Source organism: Aquarana catesbeiana, linkage group LG04 (genome assembly GCF_042186555.1).
Source record: "Aquarana catesbeiana isolate 2022-GZ linkage group LG04, ASM4218655v1, whole genome shotgun sequence".
Lineage (NCBI taxonomy): Eukaryota > Metazoa > Chordata > Amphibia > Anura > Ranidae > Aquarana > Aquarana catesbeiana.
Window position 1 is genome coordinate 158,036,310 of NC_133327.1, and position 15,873 is coordinate 158,052,182.

Genomic DNA, 15,873 nt, shown 5'->3' on the forward strand with positions numbered 1-15,873 from the left:
TCATTCTTAAAATGGCACCCCCATGCATCTGAATACGGAGTGCATTCACGGGTGCAGGAAACTGCATGGTGCGATTTCCCTGCAGCCATTTTTCGTTACCATTCATTCTGAACAGACAGCAGTAGTACACGTACCGAAAGCTGGCCTGTGTCTGCCGAACTGGCTGACGTTCTGTACATATATACCCAGCTTAAAGTGGTTGTAAGGGTTGAAGGGTTCAATTTCAAGACAAATTTTTGGCCGACTTTTGACCTGAAACAGAATAGAAGCCGCACATAACCTTTGCAATTCGCACCGGAGCCGCTCTGGAGATGTGAGAGCCGGTCACAATCTCCTGTCATGCAAATTGGATATGGGGAAACCGGCATCCAATTTGCAATAGTGTCAACCCAGCCTAATACTTACCTGAGCCCAATCTTCCTCCAGCAATGTGCATGAAAGCCTCAGCTCTCCAGGGACTCTCCTCATTGGCTCCTGCTGCTGTCAGTAATAGTTATTGAGCCAATGAGGGGAGAAAGGGGGGGGGACCAATCCACTGCTCTGTATGAATGGATACACAGAGCCACGGCTTGGGTGCGAGCCTACTTTTGGGTGCCCCCCATTGCAAGCGGCTTGCTCTGGGGGCACTAGGCAGGACAGAGGGGCAGGGAACACCAGTGGGGTACCCAAGAAGAAGATCAGGGCTGCTCTGTGCAAAACGACTGCACAAAAGCAGGCAACTTTTTATTTGACTTTAAAATCTGGGGCCATTAGAAATGGTGACAGTCTTAAAGCAATATTAAAATATCTATAAAAATAAGGAAGTGATTGCTGGAAATACCCCCTGGGAGTGTAGCTATGCAATCTTTAAGAAACTGTTCCAAAAATTCTTGTGTGAACAACAGAAAGCTCCCTACTGCCATGTATATGGACAACTTTTTGTCTTGCAAATCTCTAAGTAAAAAAAGGAATGTATAGGTCTTATGATCATGACCAAAATATTTTAATAGGCAAATATGAAAGCCTGCATACCATATTTTTTGTATTCTCATGTGTGAAGTCCTGAAAACTTGGCTAATTGTTAATAGAATTTCAGACTAATAACGTCATTATTCCCCAATTCACACTATAAAAAGCTTTCCTGCTAATCAATGACTTGCTATAAACAGATGGCAAATGGATCGATATTTGTCATGTCAATAAACAAACGATTGTTAAGGTTACAGTTGCTCTGGCGGTTTTCTATTCTAGTCTTTTCAGACTTTTGCATGGTCTGACCATACTATACTGGGAGAGGAATCCTGCACAGATGGAAAGCATTTTTAATGAAGACACACGTCAAATTCCTGGGTTGCTGCCAGATGTCAAAAACATGCCATAACATACAGGAGGGTTAGTAGAACACACGATAGGTCTCCACATAGTTTTGTGGAACCAGCACAGACTGTTCATTAAAAGTACAAAAAAAAAAAAAATTATACATAATATCCTGCTGTCTCTCACCATGTGACTTACTAAAACAAAATTGTAGTCTGAGGAAAGCTTCCTCCTGCCTGCAGCAGACAAATTGGAAAAAAAAAAATTAAGCATGTCAGGCACAAAAAAAAAAAAAAACAAACACCTTCATTTGGTGCAAGGTATAGCCTGCTCACACGCACAAGATACAATGGGCAGCACCCACAGCCTAATGGTTAGCACTTTTGCCAGGCAGCACCAGGGTTGTAGGTTGAAATCGCATTCCGTGGATGTGCAACCATTGACCGCATATCAATTGTATTATTACAGCAATAGGTGTAATAAAAGCTTATGCATAGTGAAACGCAAGATAGAGTTCACTACAGTAAGTCCTTCATACGAAGGAGTTCTGTCCCTAGAGAGTATTTGTAAGTCCAATTTTCTCCAAAGCTAGCCTAGGCAACACACACAGGGCTATAAAGTACAGGAATAGGTGTACAATACAGTTCTTTTCATTTGAAAAACGATGCCAGTACAATCACTGGTAGAGGATGCACACAGGTGGCAATGTATGCCAGGCACATGAACTTATGGGAGCGGACATGAGAATGCACATTTGAATCTCTGAAAGTTGGCAACTTGAAGGTTTGTATGTAGGGGGACCTTCTGTACCTCACTCAATGCAGAGGGGTGACGCCTAAGGCTCAATTCACACAGGGGCAACATGACTTCAGCGCGACTTTGCACGGCGACTTCAACGCGACTTCAGCGCCACTTTGATCAATTTACAACGCGACTTCAAGTCGCCTCCAGGACAGGCGACTTTGGCTGTGGCCAATCACAAAATAATCAGCTCTCTGGGAGGGAGGGGTTTGCCTGGGCAAACTATTTTTTTTAACTGTAAAGTCGCTTCAGTATAGATGGAGATCCGACTTCCATTGAATTGAATGGTACAAGTCGCCTAGAAGTCGGATCCAAGTAGTACAGGGAGTACGCTCTGAAGTCGGAGAGACTTCAGTAGTGTCAATTAAGACTCTCTGATTCCCTGTAATGTTAATCTCTTCTTGGGGCGACTTGAGGGCTTACAAGTCGGATCCCAAGTCGTCCTAGTGTGAACCGACCCTCACACAGGAAAAAAGATGGATGATTATTCAAAGAGGTTTTGATGTTTGTAATTGTTGAATAGAGAATCTGTTCTTTTTATTAAAAACAGTGTAAGGCTGCCTTTACCATTGCTTTCTACCTCATTGACGATAGTGTTACCAAACAGGAAGCAAGAGGAAATCTGCAGTGACACAAAGCAGCCAAAAGTTCTAGCCTTTCCAACTTCCGCGTCACTGTTGGGAAACATACTTTCACTTCCGGTCTGAGGAAATTGTCAGACCAGCAATTGAGGTGACTCACTTGCAAAGAACAAAAAAAAAAAAAAAAAAAAAAAATTGGCAGGACATTTTAATTCAACAAGTTATTGTATAATAAAATTATACACATTGGAGCTGTGTAAAGTGCATCATATGGCATAAAACTAATGTGGTACAGAAACACACACACCTGTTGTATGTTGCAATAAAATCCCTATCATAGACCATAAACAGGAAGGAATTTTGAAAAGGTATAAAAACCATTGCCAAACTACACCAGTAATCTCTCCTAGGAAGCCAGGAAACAAAGCTTGCACACTTCAGCCAAACTCTACACAGAAAAGTACACTGGGTTTCCATAGAGGCTGTAAGCCACACTGCACCTATGTACCCCTAACATGGTACCTGAGGGGGCACACTGCTAAGGACCTTACCCACACTAATGCTGGCCATACACTATACGGGGGAAAAAAAAAAAAAAAAAAGCCAAAATTCGGTCATTTAGACATTTTGTTCGTTTTTCGGCCAGTTAATGGCCACAAAAAGGCGATAATCATTGGGACATTTGAGCCGAAAACACGAAGGACAAAGAAAATTAGGAAATTTTCTGCCGACTGAACATTTGAAAGGTTAAAACGGGAGTCCAGCGACCTATGTTTTTTTTTTTTCCCCTGTCATTGAGAAACTTTGATCAAAATATCATACTGTACTCACTGATTGTGTCCACAAAGACACAGATTTTGTCCACAAGAATAACTTATATAATGCGATCCTGGCGGTTTTCATCTTGCTTGTGGGCAATTGAAGCCCACAAGCATTTATTTCCGGGACGCGTTGAATGCTGTGCTCCCGGCATGCACCACTCGTTCCAACACATGCTCATTGATAACAGCAGTGCCGTAAAATTCCGGATTGCCATCACAACGGGCGTCATCGGAAGTTCCCGCCCAGTTATGATGGCATGACGGCGTTCCGCACTGAATCTTGGAAAGCCTGACACTAGGCTCCCAGGAGACAGTGCAGAGCTGGGGAAAGGCAATAAACATGCCTACTCCCACAGCAGGAGAGACAGGAAGTGCACTATAAATTAAAATATAAAAAAGGTAATTACGGCAATATTTTTTTTTGGAGCGGCATTTGAGCATCTATGCAATTAACTGAATGGGGTAAGATAAAGTTAAAAATTTGGGTGAAACCCCGCTTTAATGCGTTCCGTCCGAACTGAACTGCACTAGGTATATGGAGGAAAAAAAACCCCACACAAACAAAAAATGCATTCATTTATGTCCACTGAACAATTTGTCGGTCATTGCATGATGGCAGTATCGTTTGCGCTCATGGCCGAATGTTCTTTTTTCGAAAGTGGGTTTGGCCGATTTTTTTGCATAATATTGCGTGCCCTATGCCTAGTACCCAAACCTACTATACTGTACATGCAGGATATACCAGGAGAACCATCAGAAGTAGTGCCTTGAAAAAAAAAGGTATTCACACCCCTTGAAATTTTCCACATTTTGTTATGTTACAACCAAAAACAAAAATGTATTTGATTGGTATTTTATGTGATAGACCAAAACAAAGTGGCACACAATTGTGAAGTGGAAGGAAAAATAAATGGTTTTTGAAATGTATTACAAATAAATATCTGGAAAGTGTGGTGTGCATTTGAATTCAGCCCTCCACATCACAGAACAGCTGTGAAGTTTTTTTTTTTTTTTAAAGTCAGCAGCTACAAATACTGCAGCTTAAAATAAGGACACTTACGTGTCCAGGGTGCCCGCAACGTCAGCAACCGAGGCCGAACTGTCCCTCAGTTCTCAGATGCTGCCGCTATCTTCGGTAAGGGAATCAGGAAGTGAAGCCTTGCAGCTTCACTTCCTGGTTCCGTACTGCGCATGCACGAGTCGCGCTGCGCAATCCGAATGGTCCCTGCTGTCTCTGGGACCCATGTGTCTCCCAGCAGACAGCGCAAGGGGGACGGGAAGTGGCATAGACCCCCGCAGGAGTCTATGCCCGGAAGTGGGTGCAAATACCTGTCTTATACAGGTATCTGCATCCCCCTCCCCCCTGAAAGGTGCCAAATGTGACACCGGAGGGGGGGAGGGTTCCGAAAAGCGGAAGTTCCATTTTTGTATGGAACTCCGCTTTAAAATTACACACAGGTGGACTCGATTTACTAATTAGGCGACTTCTAAAAAGGCAATTGGTTCCACTAGATTTTAGTTAGAGGTATCAGAGTAAAAGGAGGCTGAATACAAATGCACGCCACATTTTTCAGATTAAAAAAAAAAAAAAAAAAAATTTGACCACCATTTATCAATTTTCCTTCCACTTCACAATTATTTGCCACTTTGTGTTGGTTTATCACTTAAAATACATTCACGTTTTTGGTTGTAACATGACAAATAATGGAAAATTAAGGGGGTATGAATACTTTTTCAAGGTACTGTATAAGCTATAGGCAATAGTGACTTTTTGGCCCACACTGAATCAAACACTGTATTCACACCCATGCGATTCCACACATGGCTCTGTAAAACCAATTTGGGGGGGAGGTTAACATTCTATTGGCACCCGCAGCAGTTCACAGAGAGCAGTGTGCCCGCAAGTCAGATGCGATGCAGGAACCCACACAGGAATCGCAATGTAAACACACAGATCCCTGTTCTGAAAGGGGAGGAGAGAGTGCTCATCTGTTCCTAGTGATCAGGAACAGCTATCTCTCTCCTACAGTCAGTCCCATTCCCTCCCTTAGACCCCTTTCACACTGGGGCGGTTTGCAGGCGGTATTGCGCTAAAAATACCGCCTGCAAACCGCCCCTAAACAGCCTCCGCTGTTTGTTCAGTGTGAAAGCCTGAGGGCTTTCACACTGAAGCGGTGCGCAGGCAGGACGGTAAAAAAAGTCCTGCAAACCGCTTTTTTGGAGCGGTGTATTCACCGCTCCTGCCCATTGAAATCAATGGGACAGCGCGGCTATACCGCGGCTATAGCCGCGCTGTACGAGGGATTTTAACCCTTTTTTCGTCCGCCAGCAGGGGTTAAAACCGCCCTGCTAGCGGCCGAATACCGCTGCAAGAACGACGGTACAGCAGCACTAAAAATAGCGCTGTTGTACCGCCAATGCCCCCGTGTGAAAGGGGCCTTAGTGTTAACTCCTTCCCTGTCAGTGACATTTATACAGTAATCAGTGCATTTTAATAGCACTAACTGCTGTATAAAAATGTCAATGTTCAATATATTTTTTTTTTCTTTTTTCAAGTGTCCGATTTGTCCACCGCCATTATTAGAAAATAAAAAGCCATAAATCTACCCCCTATTTTGTAGATGCTATAACGTTTGTGCAAACTACTACTACTACTACTCTCCATCTCAACTGATGAAGAAATGTGTCTATTTTTTGGGGGGGATATTATAGCAGTTGTCACTTTTTTGTTGATAGCGCAAAAAATAAAAACTGCAGAGGCGATCAAATACCACCAAAAGAAAGCTCTATTTGTAGGGGAAAAAAAAAAAAAAAAAAAAAAAAGTCAATTTTGTTTGACTGCGCAATTGTCAAAGTGACATAGTGCCGTATCGCTAAAAATATTGTGGTCATTAAGGGGGGGGGGGGAATCTTCCAGTCTGTAAGTGGTTAATGACACCCCCAGATCGGTTTGCAACTAATTCAGACAGGAAGGAGAGGCGGCTCCTGCAACATCTTAGTGCAAATGCAATGCGAGTTCCTTTGCATTGCAAGTCACATGCAATGTCTGTTTGCAATAGTGTAAACCCAGGCTCCACATTATCGATCCATTGGTGGAAAAAAAAAAAAAAAAAAAAAAAAAAAAAAAAAAAAAGGGGGGGTGGGGAGCACCCCCCAACCGAGACATGGGGAAGTTTACTACAACCAGGAGCACACGGAATCCCTCCCATAATGAACTGCACTGTTCGCACTCATGTTGTAAAGCGCTGCACAAACTGTTGGTGCTATATAAACCCGGTATAATAATAATCTAGAGCAGCTGTGCATAATAACCAATCCGCTTCCAGGTTTTATTGCGAAAACTTAACTGAACAAACTGAAGTTAGAAGCGGATTGGTTACCAGGCACACCAGATTCGAACGTCTCCAGATTTACTAAATCTCCCCGAACACACATATCCTTTATTTTTGATTACCAATAATATTTGTCTGCCTAATTTTTGTTCAAAGTAACAAACAACACCACCTTTCTGCATAATATTTTCCTGCAGAGTAACAAATAATAATAATAAAGCGGCCACCTTGTAGCAGTACAAACACTCCGAAGGTATTGGTCAACCCATCCCCAGGTACATAAGGTGATCTCATTGTACCCCCTCCTATGCCATGCCAATGTACACACAATAGATGGCTCCTCTAATAATGGAGATGCTGAAGTCCAGCAGTACGGCACACCACTTACCTTCACACACAGCTCAGAGTCCACCCAGCTCTCCTCTCCTTCTTGTAGTGTGCTCCTCTAATACACAGCTAGACGAGACTAGGAGGGGTGTGACGTCACGAGGCGGGGTGTGTGACTAGGGAACAATAACAAACATGTTATATAGAGGAGGGAGGGGGAGGGGGAGGATGGATAAGGAATGGCCTCAGGCAGGTTCTGGGAAGAAGGATATCCAGGAATTTGATCCAGGAGATGAAAGGAGTGTCAGAGGGGGATGGGGGCTCTCTATGGACATGGTCCTGTATCTCTGTATGTTATATCACTGAGAGATGGGACAGTGTGCTCACAGCATGGAGTCATGTTTACTGCTGCTCATTATATACATAAGGGTGTGTATACAGGGAACGTATGAGTAGATCATCAATGCTTGGAAATGAGCCCGCCGTTTCCTAACACCCGCTTACACACCATCCCATAGCATTGTACACCCCATTATAAGAGGAGTACGGCCAGAGCTTGTTTGGTCAGACTTTTCTTTGGAGTCACAGGGGTGCCCCTACATTTGCTCTCCTGTGACCCGGAGTCAGCTTATAATGGGTTGTAGCCTTCTGTCACCTAACGTCATAATGCTGCTTCAGGCTCAGGAAGGATCCCTATCATATTGTCGGGATCCACCCCACTGCTTGTTGTGCATCAGTGCAGAAGTAGTAATGTTATGTGTGCTTCAATGGGACTAGAGGTCAAATTCATTTCAACTTAAACTTTAAAATATAATAAAAACCAATATACTCAATATGCGGTATGAATGGCCGCGGCCCTTTATTACTGGTATGACCATATATATAACCAATAATAATAACCAATACATTTTACCTTGACAATATAACATTTATAATCATACGTAGATTATAAATACCAATGGTTCAGCTTTAAAAGCTCGAACCAACCAAACAATGAAAAAAACACTATCCCTTATAACAGAAGGAATGTTCAAATAAAAGGGGAGGGAAGGACCACGACAAAGGGAGGGAGTAGGGTTGCCACCTGTCCAGGATTCACCTGGACAGTTTGGGTTTGGAATCATGCGCCCGGGTTTCAGGGTGCCTGAAACCCGGACACATTATTCAGACTGGACTATGGCTTCTCAGCAGGTTTGCTGGCTGCAGTTGTCTAAGCTGAGAGTGTCTGTTACACTCTCTTTCATGCTACCCAAAGCCAGAACTAACAATATTAACCCCCACCCCCCCAAAAAAAAAAAAAAACACACAGATGGGAGAGGAGAGAGGGCTCGATCTGCTCCTCTTCCTCCTGCCCCTACCCCTCTGTGTCTGTGTCAGGGTTCCCAGAGCATCCCTTATGTAAGAGTCCCCAGAGTTCTCATTTACATCAGAGTCTGCAGAGTCCCCCCCTTATAGTGAAAGGGAACTCTGTGAGTTCAGATGTAAAAGGGGAACTCTGATGTAAAGGGGGACTCTTGTTATTAACATCATATGATTAGAAATTTTATTTAACAGCAAATATGTATAGTTTATAGTATAAAAAAAAATTGCTGTGCGCCACTAAAGTGTTCAAGTTTGATTTGAAGAAAAGGTGGCAACCCTAGGAGGGAGGGAGGGGTGCCTTTTTCTTCTGCTGCAGCCGTTGTTCTGAATAAAATCATTGGTTCAAATCATCATATGATTCGAAATTTTATTTAACAGCAAATATGTATAGTTTATAGTATAAAAAAAAATTGCTGTGCACCGCTAAAGTGTTCGAGTTTGATTTGAAGAAAAGGTGGCAACCCTAGGAGGGAGGGAGGGGTGCCTTTTTCTTCTGCTGCAGCCGTTGTTCTGAATAAAATCATTGGTTCAAATGCTTTTATAACCTCTTCTTTGTTTTTATAGGTTCGTTGGATCACCTGATCAACTGAAGAATTTTCTAGAAGTTTAAAGGTCAGCTGACAGGTAAGTGACCAATTAAATAACTGAAATTTAAAATATTTTTAGCAAACTGTTATTGATTTGTCCCTATTCCCATAGGTAGGGGGCGCTATTGCGTTCCCCTATCCTCATTACATCGCCGCAAACTTGGCAGGCACTGACTCACGCGCTGTTGTGTGCTGCCTGAGCCTGCTGTTACACCATCCGACCACCAGGGTGCGCCCGTCCAGGCTGTTGGGCTGGGGGAGGCTCTGTCAGCAGGGAGGGGCGGGGCCGGGAGCTCCATTGACACTCTGACCCTGCCCCACCCATGTAGCCTGTATGTGCTCGGAGCAGAGGGAGCGATGCGAGTGCCTCCCCTTTACATCTAAGTGCCCTTCCCCGCACAGATGAAAGCCCCGCCCATACCATGGAAAGCCACACCCCCTATCTTGGAAAGCCCCACCCCTATCACAGAAAAGCCCGCCCCCTACCGCATGAAAGCCCCGCTTCCGGACCTCTGCAAGTGGGAAGTGAGCCTGCTGGCCAGGTAGGTCTTTCTGCCTAAACACACTGCCTGTAGACAGTAGACTCACTGTTATGCTATGTCATTTCCTGTAGCCGCAGTCAATGGTCATTCCCTGTAGTCGCAGCCGCAGTCTCTGGTCATTCTCTGTAGTCGCAGCCGCAGTCTCTGGTCATTCCCTGTGGTCGCAGCCGCAGTCTCTGGTCATTCCCCGTAGTTGCAGCCGCAGTCTCTGGTCATTCCCCTGTAGTCGCAGCCACAATCTCTGGTCATTCCCTGTAGTCGCAGCCGCAGTCTCTGGTCATTCCCTGTAGTCGCAGCTGCAGTCTCTGGTCATTTCCTGTAGTCGCAGCCGCAGTCTCTGGTCATTCCCTGTATTCGCAGCCGCAGTCTCTGGTCATTCCCTGTAGTCGCAGCCGCAGTCTCTGGTCATTCCCTGTAGTCGCAGCCGCAGTCTCTGGTCATTCCCTGTAGTCGCAGCCGCAGTCTCTGGTCATTCCCTGTAGTCACAGCCGCAGTCTCTGGTCATTCCCTGCATTCACAGCCGTGGTCGCTGGACATTCCCTGTATTCACAGCCGCAGTCTCTGGTCATTCCCTGTAGTCGCAGCCGCAGTCTCTGGTCATTCCCTATAGTCGCAGCCGCAGTCTCTGGTCATTCCCTGTATTCGCAGCCGCAGTCTCTGGTCATTCCCTGTAGTCGCAGCCGCAGTCTCTGGACATTCCCTGTATTCGCAGCCGGTCTCTGGACATTCCCTGTAGTCGCAGCCGCAGTCTCTGGTGACTCCCTGTAGTAGCAGCCGCAATCTCTGGTCATTCCCTGTAGTCACAGCTACAGTCTCTTTACCCACTTCTGCCATCTATAGGCTGTGGGAGGACAGGAAGCTGCATGTGGGTTAATGTACCCGTACGTCACCCCGCATTAGCGGCTCCTGCGCAGCTCACAGAGTGTGCACCCGGGAGCCTGTTGATCCGTGTGTCATCTGGACTATCTGATCTGATAATGCATGCAAGTTTTTAAGCAGAATGTCTTCGTGAATTGCAGTGTTTTTTAATTAATGTTATGCGATATGTTACCGCATACTCGGATGCGGTAACATATTGCATAATTAATTGTGCCCATTAACCCATAAAGATGGACAGCGACAAGGGAAACATAGAGCAAACGAAAGGGTGGGCAGGGGAGCAGGTCAGAAGGTTTAAAAGGAAGACTGAATGCCAAACTCCAGGATTTATTTTTATTTTTTTCCCATGCACCATGCAGTTGGGCTGCTTGGGTTAACTGTTTGTTTTCTCTAAGAGGTGGACACAGAGCCTATACTCACCCGATCCTTCAATCTTCTAAAAAATGACACTCCCCCACGTCCAGTGGTGGACTGTTCCTGACGTCCTCACATCCAGAATTGGTCTATGGGCGTGATGACATAATTTGAAGAATTTTTGGAGGAACAAATGAGGCTTGAAGAACAAGGACTTCAACAAATTGAACCCAAAGAGAGCCCAGAGGGACAGGCAAATAGCAAACCTGTAGTAGAAAGACAGTTTATTCGATGAGAAGAAGCTGGCCAGGTTTAAAAGTGAAAACAAGAAACTTCCCAAACCTCAAGAGATCAAAACGAATTCTCAAAAACTGTCAGAGACCGCGGTTCCTCCCTACTCTTTAGTGTCAACTAAAAAGTAGGGATGGGCCCAACGGACCCCAAAGTTTGGACCTGAATATCGAACCCCATTAAAGTCAATGGGACACAAACGTCAAAAATTGCGTCAAAAAAAGGCAAAAGTGCCCATTTTGAAGGCTTATATGCAAGATTAGAGATTTTTTGGATACATTTGGATAGAAGTAACGGGTGCGTAAAAATTGGTCTTTGGGTGTCGGTGGCGCCTTCCCACCGTAACCCTATAGAGGTACTCTTGATGAAAGCAAGAATTGGCCTTGCTGTAAAAATATTGCAATGATATGCACCTGTCAAACAGGTGCAGAAAAATTGGTCTTTGGGTGTTAATTGTGCCCATGAAACCTATACCATAAACATTCTTCTAGATGAAATGATTGAACACCCTCAAAGCTAGACAGCCTCGAAGTCCTGCAGAGATTCCACATCCCAAAAAGACTTAATCAGTGACATCGGCATCAGGGGCTTCATAGCTGGTAATCCAGGGCTGATTCATTTTTATAAAAGTCAAACGGTCCACAGAGTCTGTGGACAGACACGTTCATATGATCAGTAACAAAACCTCCTGCAGCACTGAATGCCCGCTCTGAAAGCACACTGGATGCAGGACAGCCCAAAAACTCAATGGCATACTGGGCAAGTTCTGGCCAGTGGTCTATTCTCATGACCCAGTAAGTCAGTGGATCGTCAGTTGGAAAGCTCTCCATCTCTGTTTTGGCCCCGAGGTAATCGTCCACCATGTGATGCAGATGCTGTCGATGGGTTGTGGAAACTGACAGCCCCGGGCAGCGAGGACAATTCATAAATTCCTCACTTAGGTGGACACCTTCTCCAACGCTCCTCTCTTGACCAACAGAAGACTCAAAACTACGTTTTCCACGACACTGTAACCTACTGGAGTCAGGAAAGACGTTCAATAAAATCCTGTTTAACCACTTCAGCCCCGGAAGATTTGGCTGCTTAATGACCAGGCCATTTTTAGCGATATGGCACTGTGTCGATTTAATTGACAATTGCGCGGTCATGCGACGCTCTACTCAAACCAAATTGATGTCCTTATTTTTCCCCCACAAATAGAGCTTTCTTTTGGTGGTATTTGATCGCCTCTGCAGTTTTTATTTTTTGTGCTATAAACAAAAGAAGAGTGACAATTTTGAAAAAAACACAATTGGGTTTATTTACTAAAGTCAAATCCACTTTGCACTACAAGTGCAAAGTGGATTTGACTTCTGCAAATTGGATGCGGGTTTTCCCGCATCCAATTCGCATGACAGGAGAGTGTGACTGGCTCTCAATGGAGCCAGTTCAAACATCTCCAGGGCAGCTGCGGAGCACCCTGCAGAAGGGTCCTGTGTGTCCTTGGCTCTGCTTCAGGTCTGAATTCAGGCAAAAATTCAGACCTAAATCGCCTCCTTAAACGGAGAACAGGGATACACCGGACCCCTGCTGCAAGCCGCTCCGCAAACAGTGTGAACCCAGCCTGAAAGAAAAAACGGAGTTTGCTAATAAAAACAGTTTAAAAACAATAGCAAAAAAACAGAACATATTTCACGTGGCCAGCAGGAGAACAAATCTACCTTAAGTGGGAGAAGTTATGTGACTCTGGAAAGACTTGGTAGTTCCGAAACTGATAAAGAAAATGCTGGCAACTCGAAATCATCTGAACCACTAAGGAAACAAGGTTCTAAGGTTAAAGTGGTAGGAAATAAAAATAATTTTCCACAGATCAGTGACTTGCGCAAGGAGGGTTCTAACCCAGCAGAATTTTCATTTGAAAATCACCTTCCAAAAGGGCAAAGCCTAGTGGGACAGGGAGAAACAGAAGGAAAACTATTAATTAAATGAGTTCCCCCTTCTAGAACAGGCTGCCGAGGACATATTGTTCTCCAGCAACTCCTCTTTTGTACAGAAGCTACTTGATTAAGACTATCTAATTCGGCAACATCGGTTGTCCTCCACTCCTGGTAAATCTGCAGAGAGCATCAGGAAAAAGGGGTCAGCAATACTTATGCCCTGTACACACGATCGGACATTGATCGGACATTCCGACAACAAAATCCATCTGATTTTTTCCGACGGATTTTGGGCCAAACTTGTCTTGCATATACACGGTCGCACAAAGTTGTCGGAAAATCCGATCGTTCTGAACACGGTGACGTAAGACACGTACATCGGGACTATAAACGGGGCAGTAGCCAATAGCTTTCGTCTCTTAATTTATTCTGAGCATGCGTGGCACCTTGTGCGTCGGATTTGTGTACACACGATCGGAATTTAAACTATTGGATTTTGTTGTCGGAAAATTTTATATCCTGCTCTCAAACTTTGTGAAAAAGTCCGATGGAGCCCACACACGATTGGAATTTCCGACAACACAATCCGATTGCACTTTTTCCATCGGAAAATCCGACCATGTGTACAGGGCATATGAGTGCAAATAGCAGATTAAAACAGCAATTTGAAGAGTCTGGATGTGTTCTAAAAAATATCTGTAGTACCTTTACTGTTGGGTTTGGTGAACAGACTTGGAAGAAGTCAAATGAAATAACCAAAGGTCCTGAAGTTAAAACTAAAATCTCAGCTAAAGACTCCGAGCCTGCTACAAGCAAGGAGGACTATGCGTCTTCACCGTATGAACACAACAACTCCGGTTTAAGTGAAAATGAAGACCTGGAATGTGAGAAGAGTAGCAGAGAATATGACCCAAAAACTGATGAATCAAAAGGCCATTCTAAAAAACTTAACAAGGAGACTAAAGGTAGAGCTCTTGACCTGGACCTGCCAGATGGTGGGGATCAGGAAACTGAGGACAAAACTTTGCTGGGAAATAGCAAAGTATCTCTAAAAGATGATGGCTCATCTACTCCTAGTGAAAGTGAAGTTGGGTTTTATATTGAATGGATGTGGGATGATCTTGGCAATGTAGCAAGCCTTAAAGGTGTTTATGAAAGCAGGTCTGCCAACAAGGAGTTTATTCCATTGGAGTATACCAGCAAAAGCCCTACAGACATTCCAGACAAAAACCGGGTACACACGGCCAGTTAAAAAAAAAAAAAAAGTCCGACATTTGGCCCGCGTGTATGTCTGTCTGGAAAACCAGCATCATACTGACTCCCGATCAGCGCTCTCAGCCAATGATCAGAGTGTTCTGGCAGGGGGGCCGTCCCCCTGTCAGAACACAACACCTCAGCTGGGGAGATCGTTGAACTAACCTTGCATGGTAACCTCTCTCTTAACGGAGATGACAGTGTTTTTTCATTCAACCTGTGGGGTTGAACGAAAAAAATAAGACAAATGGTGTGTATTTTGGCTATAGCCATAACCAAGAAAATAGCATTAAAGAAGGGAGAGTCAATGGAGACTGGAACTGCTGGCTGGTACTGTTCCCAGCACTAAAGTCAAAAGCAAAGCCAAAATCTCAGGCAGTGTCTAAATATGTACCATTTCAAAAAGCCCAGGAGATTCTGCTTGATCACAGCCCTTGAAAGAAAAACTGGTTAAACTGAAAACCGAGATTGAACAATTTAAGATGGAGAATGCTTTGTTGGAGGACTACCTGAGGACAAAAAGAAAACTTTGGAAACTCTCAAAAAAGAAGTTGTGGATTTCGAGCAGGATTGAAGACTATTAAAAGGAAGAAATTAAAAAGCTCCAGAAAGAGCAGAAGGTGTTTGAGAATTATGCCAGTGCAGCATGAGCAATGCCTGACAAGAAGGAGCAAGAAGAGATCCAGAATTTAAAGCAACAGATTAAAGAACTACAAGAAGAAGTAAAGAAGAAAGAGACAAAATGGTCTATCACTCACATGTGCCTAAGTAATAAAATAGAGACCTTGACAAAGGAGAATACTGAACTTGGAGAAGAAATAAAGTTTATGGAAAAAGTTTGTTTGGAATCTTGGAAGAAAGCTGACACAGGAGAAAGCAAAGAGAGAAGTGACAGACCTAGGGCACTTTTGAGAAGATCAGAATCTGTTATTCCCCAATGTGTTAAAACAGAGGCGTACACCTGTTTCTGTGTCAGAAAAACACACAAAGGCCCTCAGAAGTCAGTCTCCAATTAAAGGATTGTACTCAGAGTTTCTGACAAATGTCACTTGGTGAGTTTAGTATATCTGAGCCAACAATAGTGAAGATACCAAAGCCAGCAGCCAGTACCATTTCCCAGGGTTTTGACAAGATCTTGCCTACAGAAATGTAAAGTTATGCTGCAAACACACGAGCGGAATGTCCATTAGAAAAAGTCAGATGGGAGTTTTACATTGTGTATTCCGACCGTGTGTATGCCCCATCGGACTTTTCCCGTCGAAAATTCAGACAGACTTAGATAGAGAACATGTTCTATATTTTTCCGACGGAACTAATTACTAGGGTTGTCCCGATACTAGTATCGGTATCGGCACCGATATCGAGCATTTGCCTGAGTACTTGTGCTCGGGCAAATGCTCCCGATGTTTCACCCGATACCTGGACAGTCAGCAGTGATCGGTGCGTGGGGGAGTTACAAGCTTCTCCCCCAGTGGCTTTCAGCTGCTTTCGTGAAATTTATACAGCGGTGATCGGTGCTTGTAACTCTCC

At 44.2% G+C, this 15,873-nt stretch overlaps 1 protein-coding gene and 1 pseudogene across 1 annotated transcript in view; one reads left to right on the top strand and one right to left on the bottom strand.

Moving 5' to 3' along the window:
- PLSCR1 (phospholipid scramblase 1) overlaps nucleotides 1-7,337 on the bottom strand; it is an 80,175-nt gene extending 72,838 nt beyond the window's left edge. Inside the window, exon 1 of the mRNA XM_073625895.1 lies at nucleotides 7,220-7,337. The gene's annotated coding sequence lies outside the window, so the exon portion shown is untranslated. The remainder of the gene's footprint in view (nucleotides 1-7,219) is intronic.
- Nucleotides 7,338-13,708: 6,371 nt separating this feature from the next.
- Nucleotides 13,709-15,496, top strand: LOC141141209 (centrosomal P4.1-associated protein-like; annotated as a pseudogene).
- The last annotated feature ends 377 nt before the right edge of the window (nucleotides 15,497-15,873 follow it).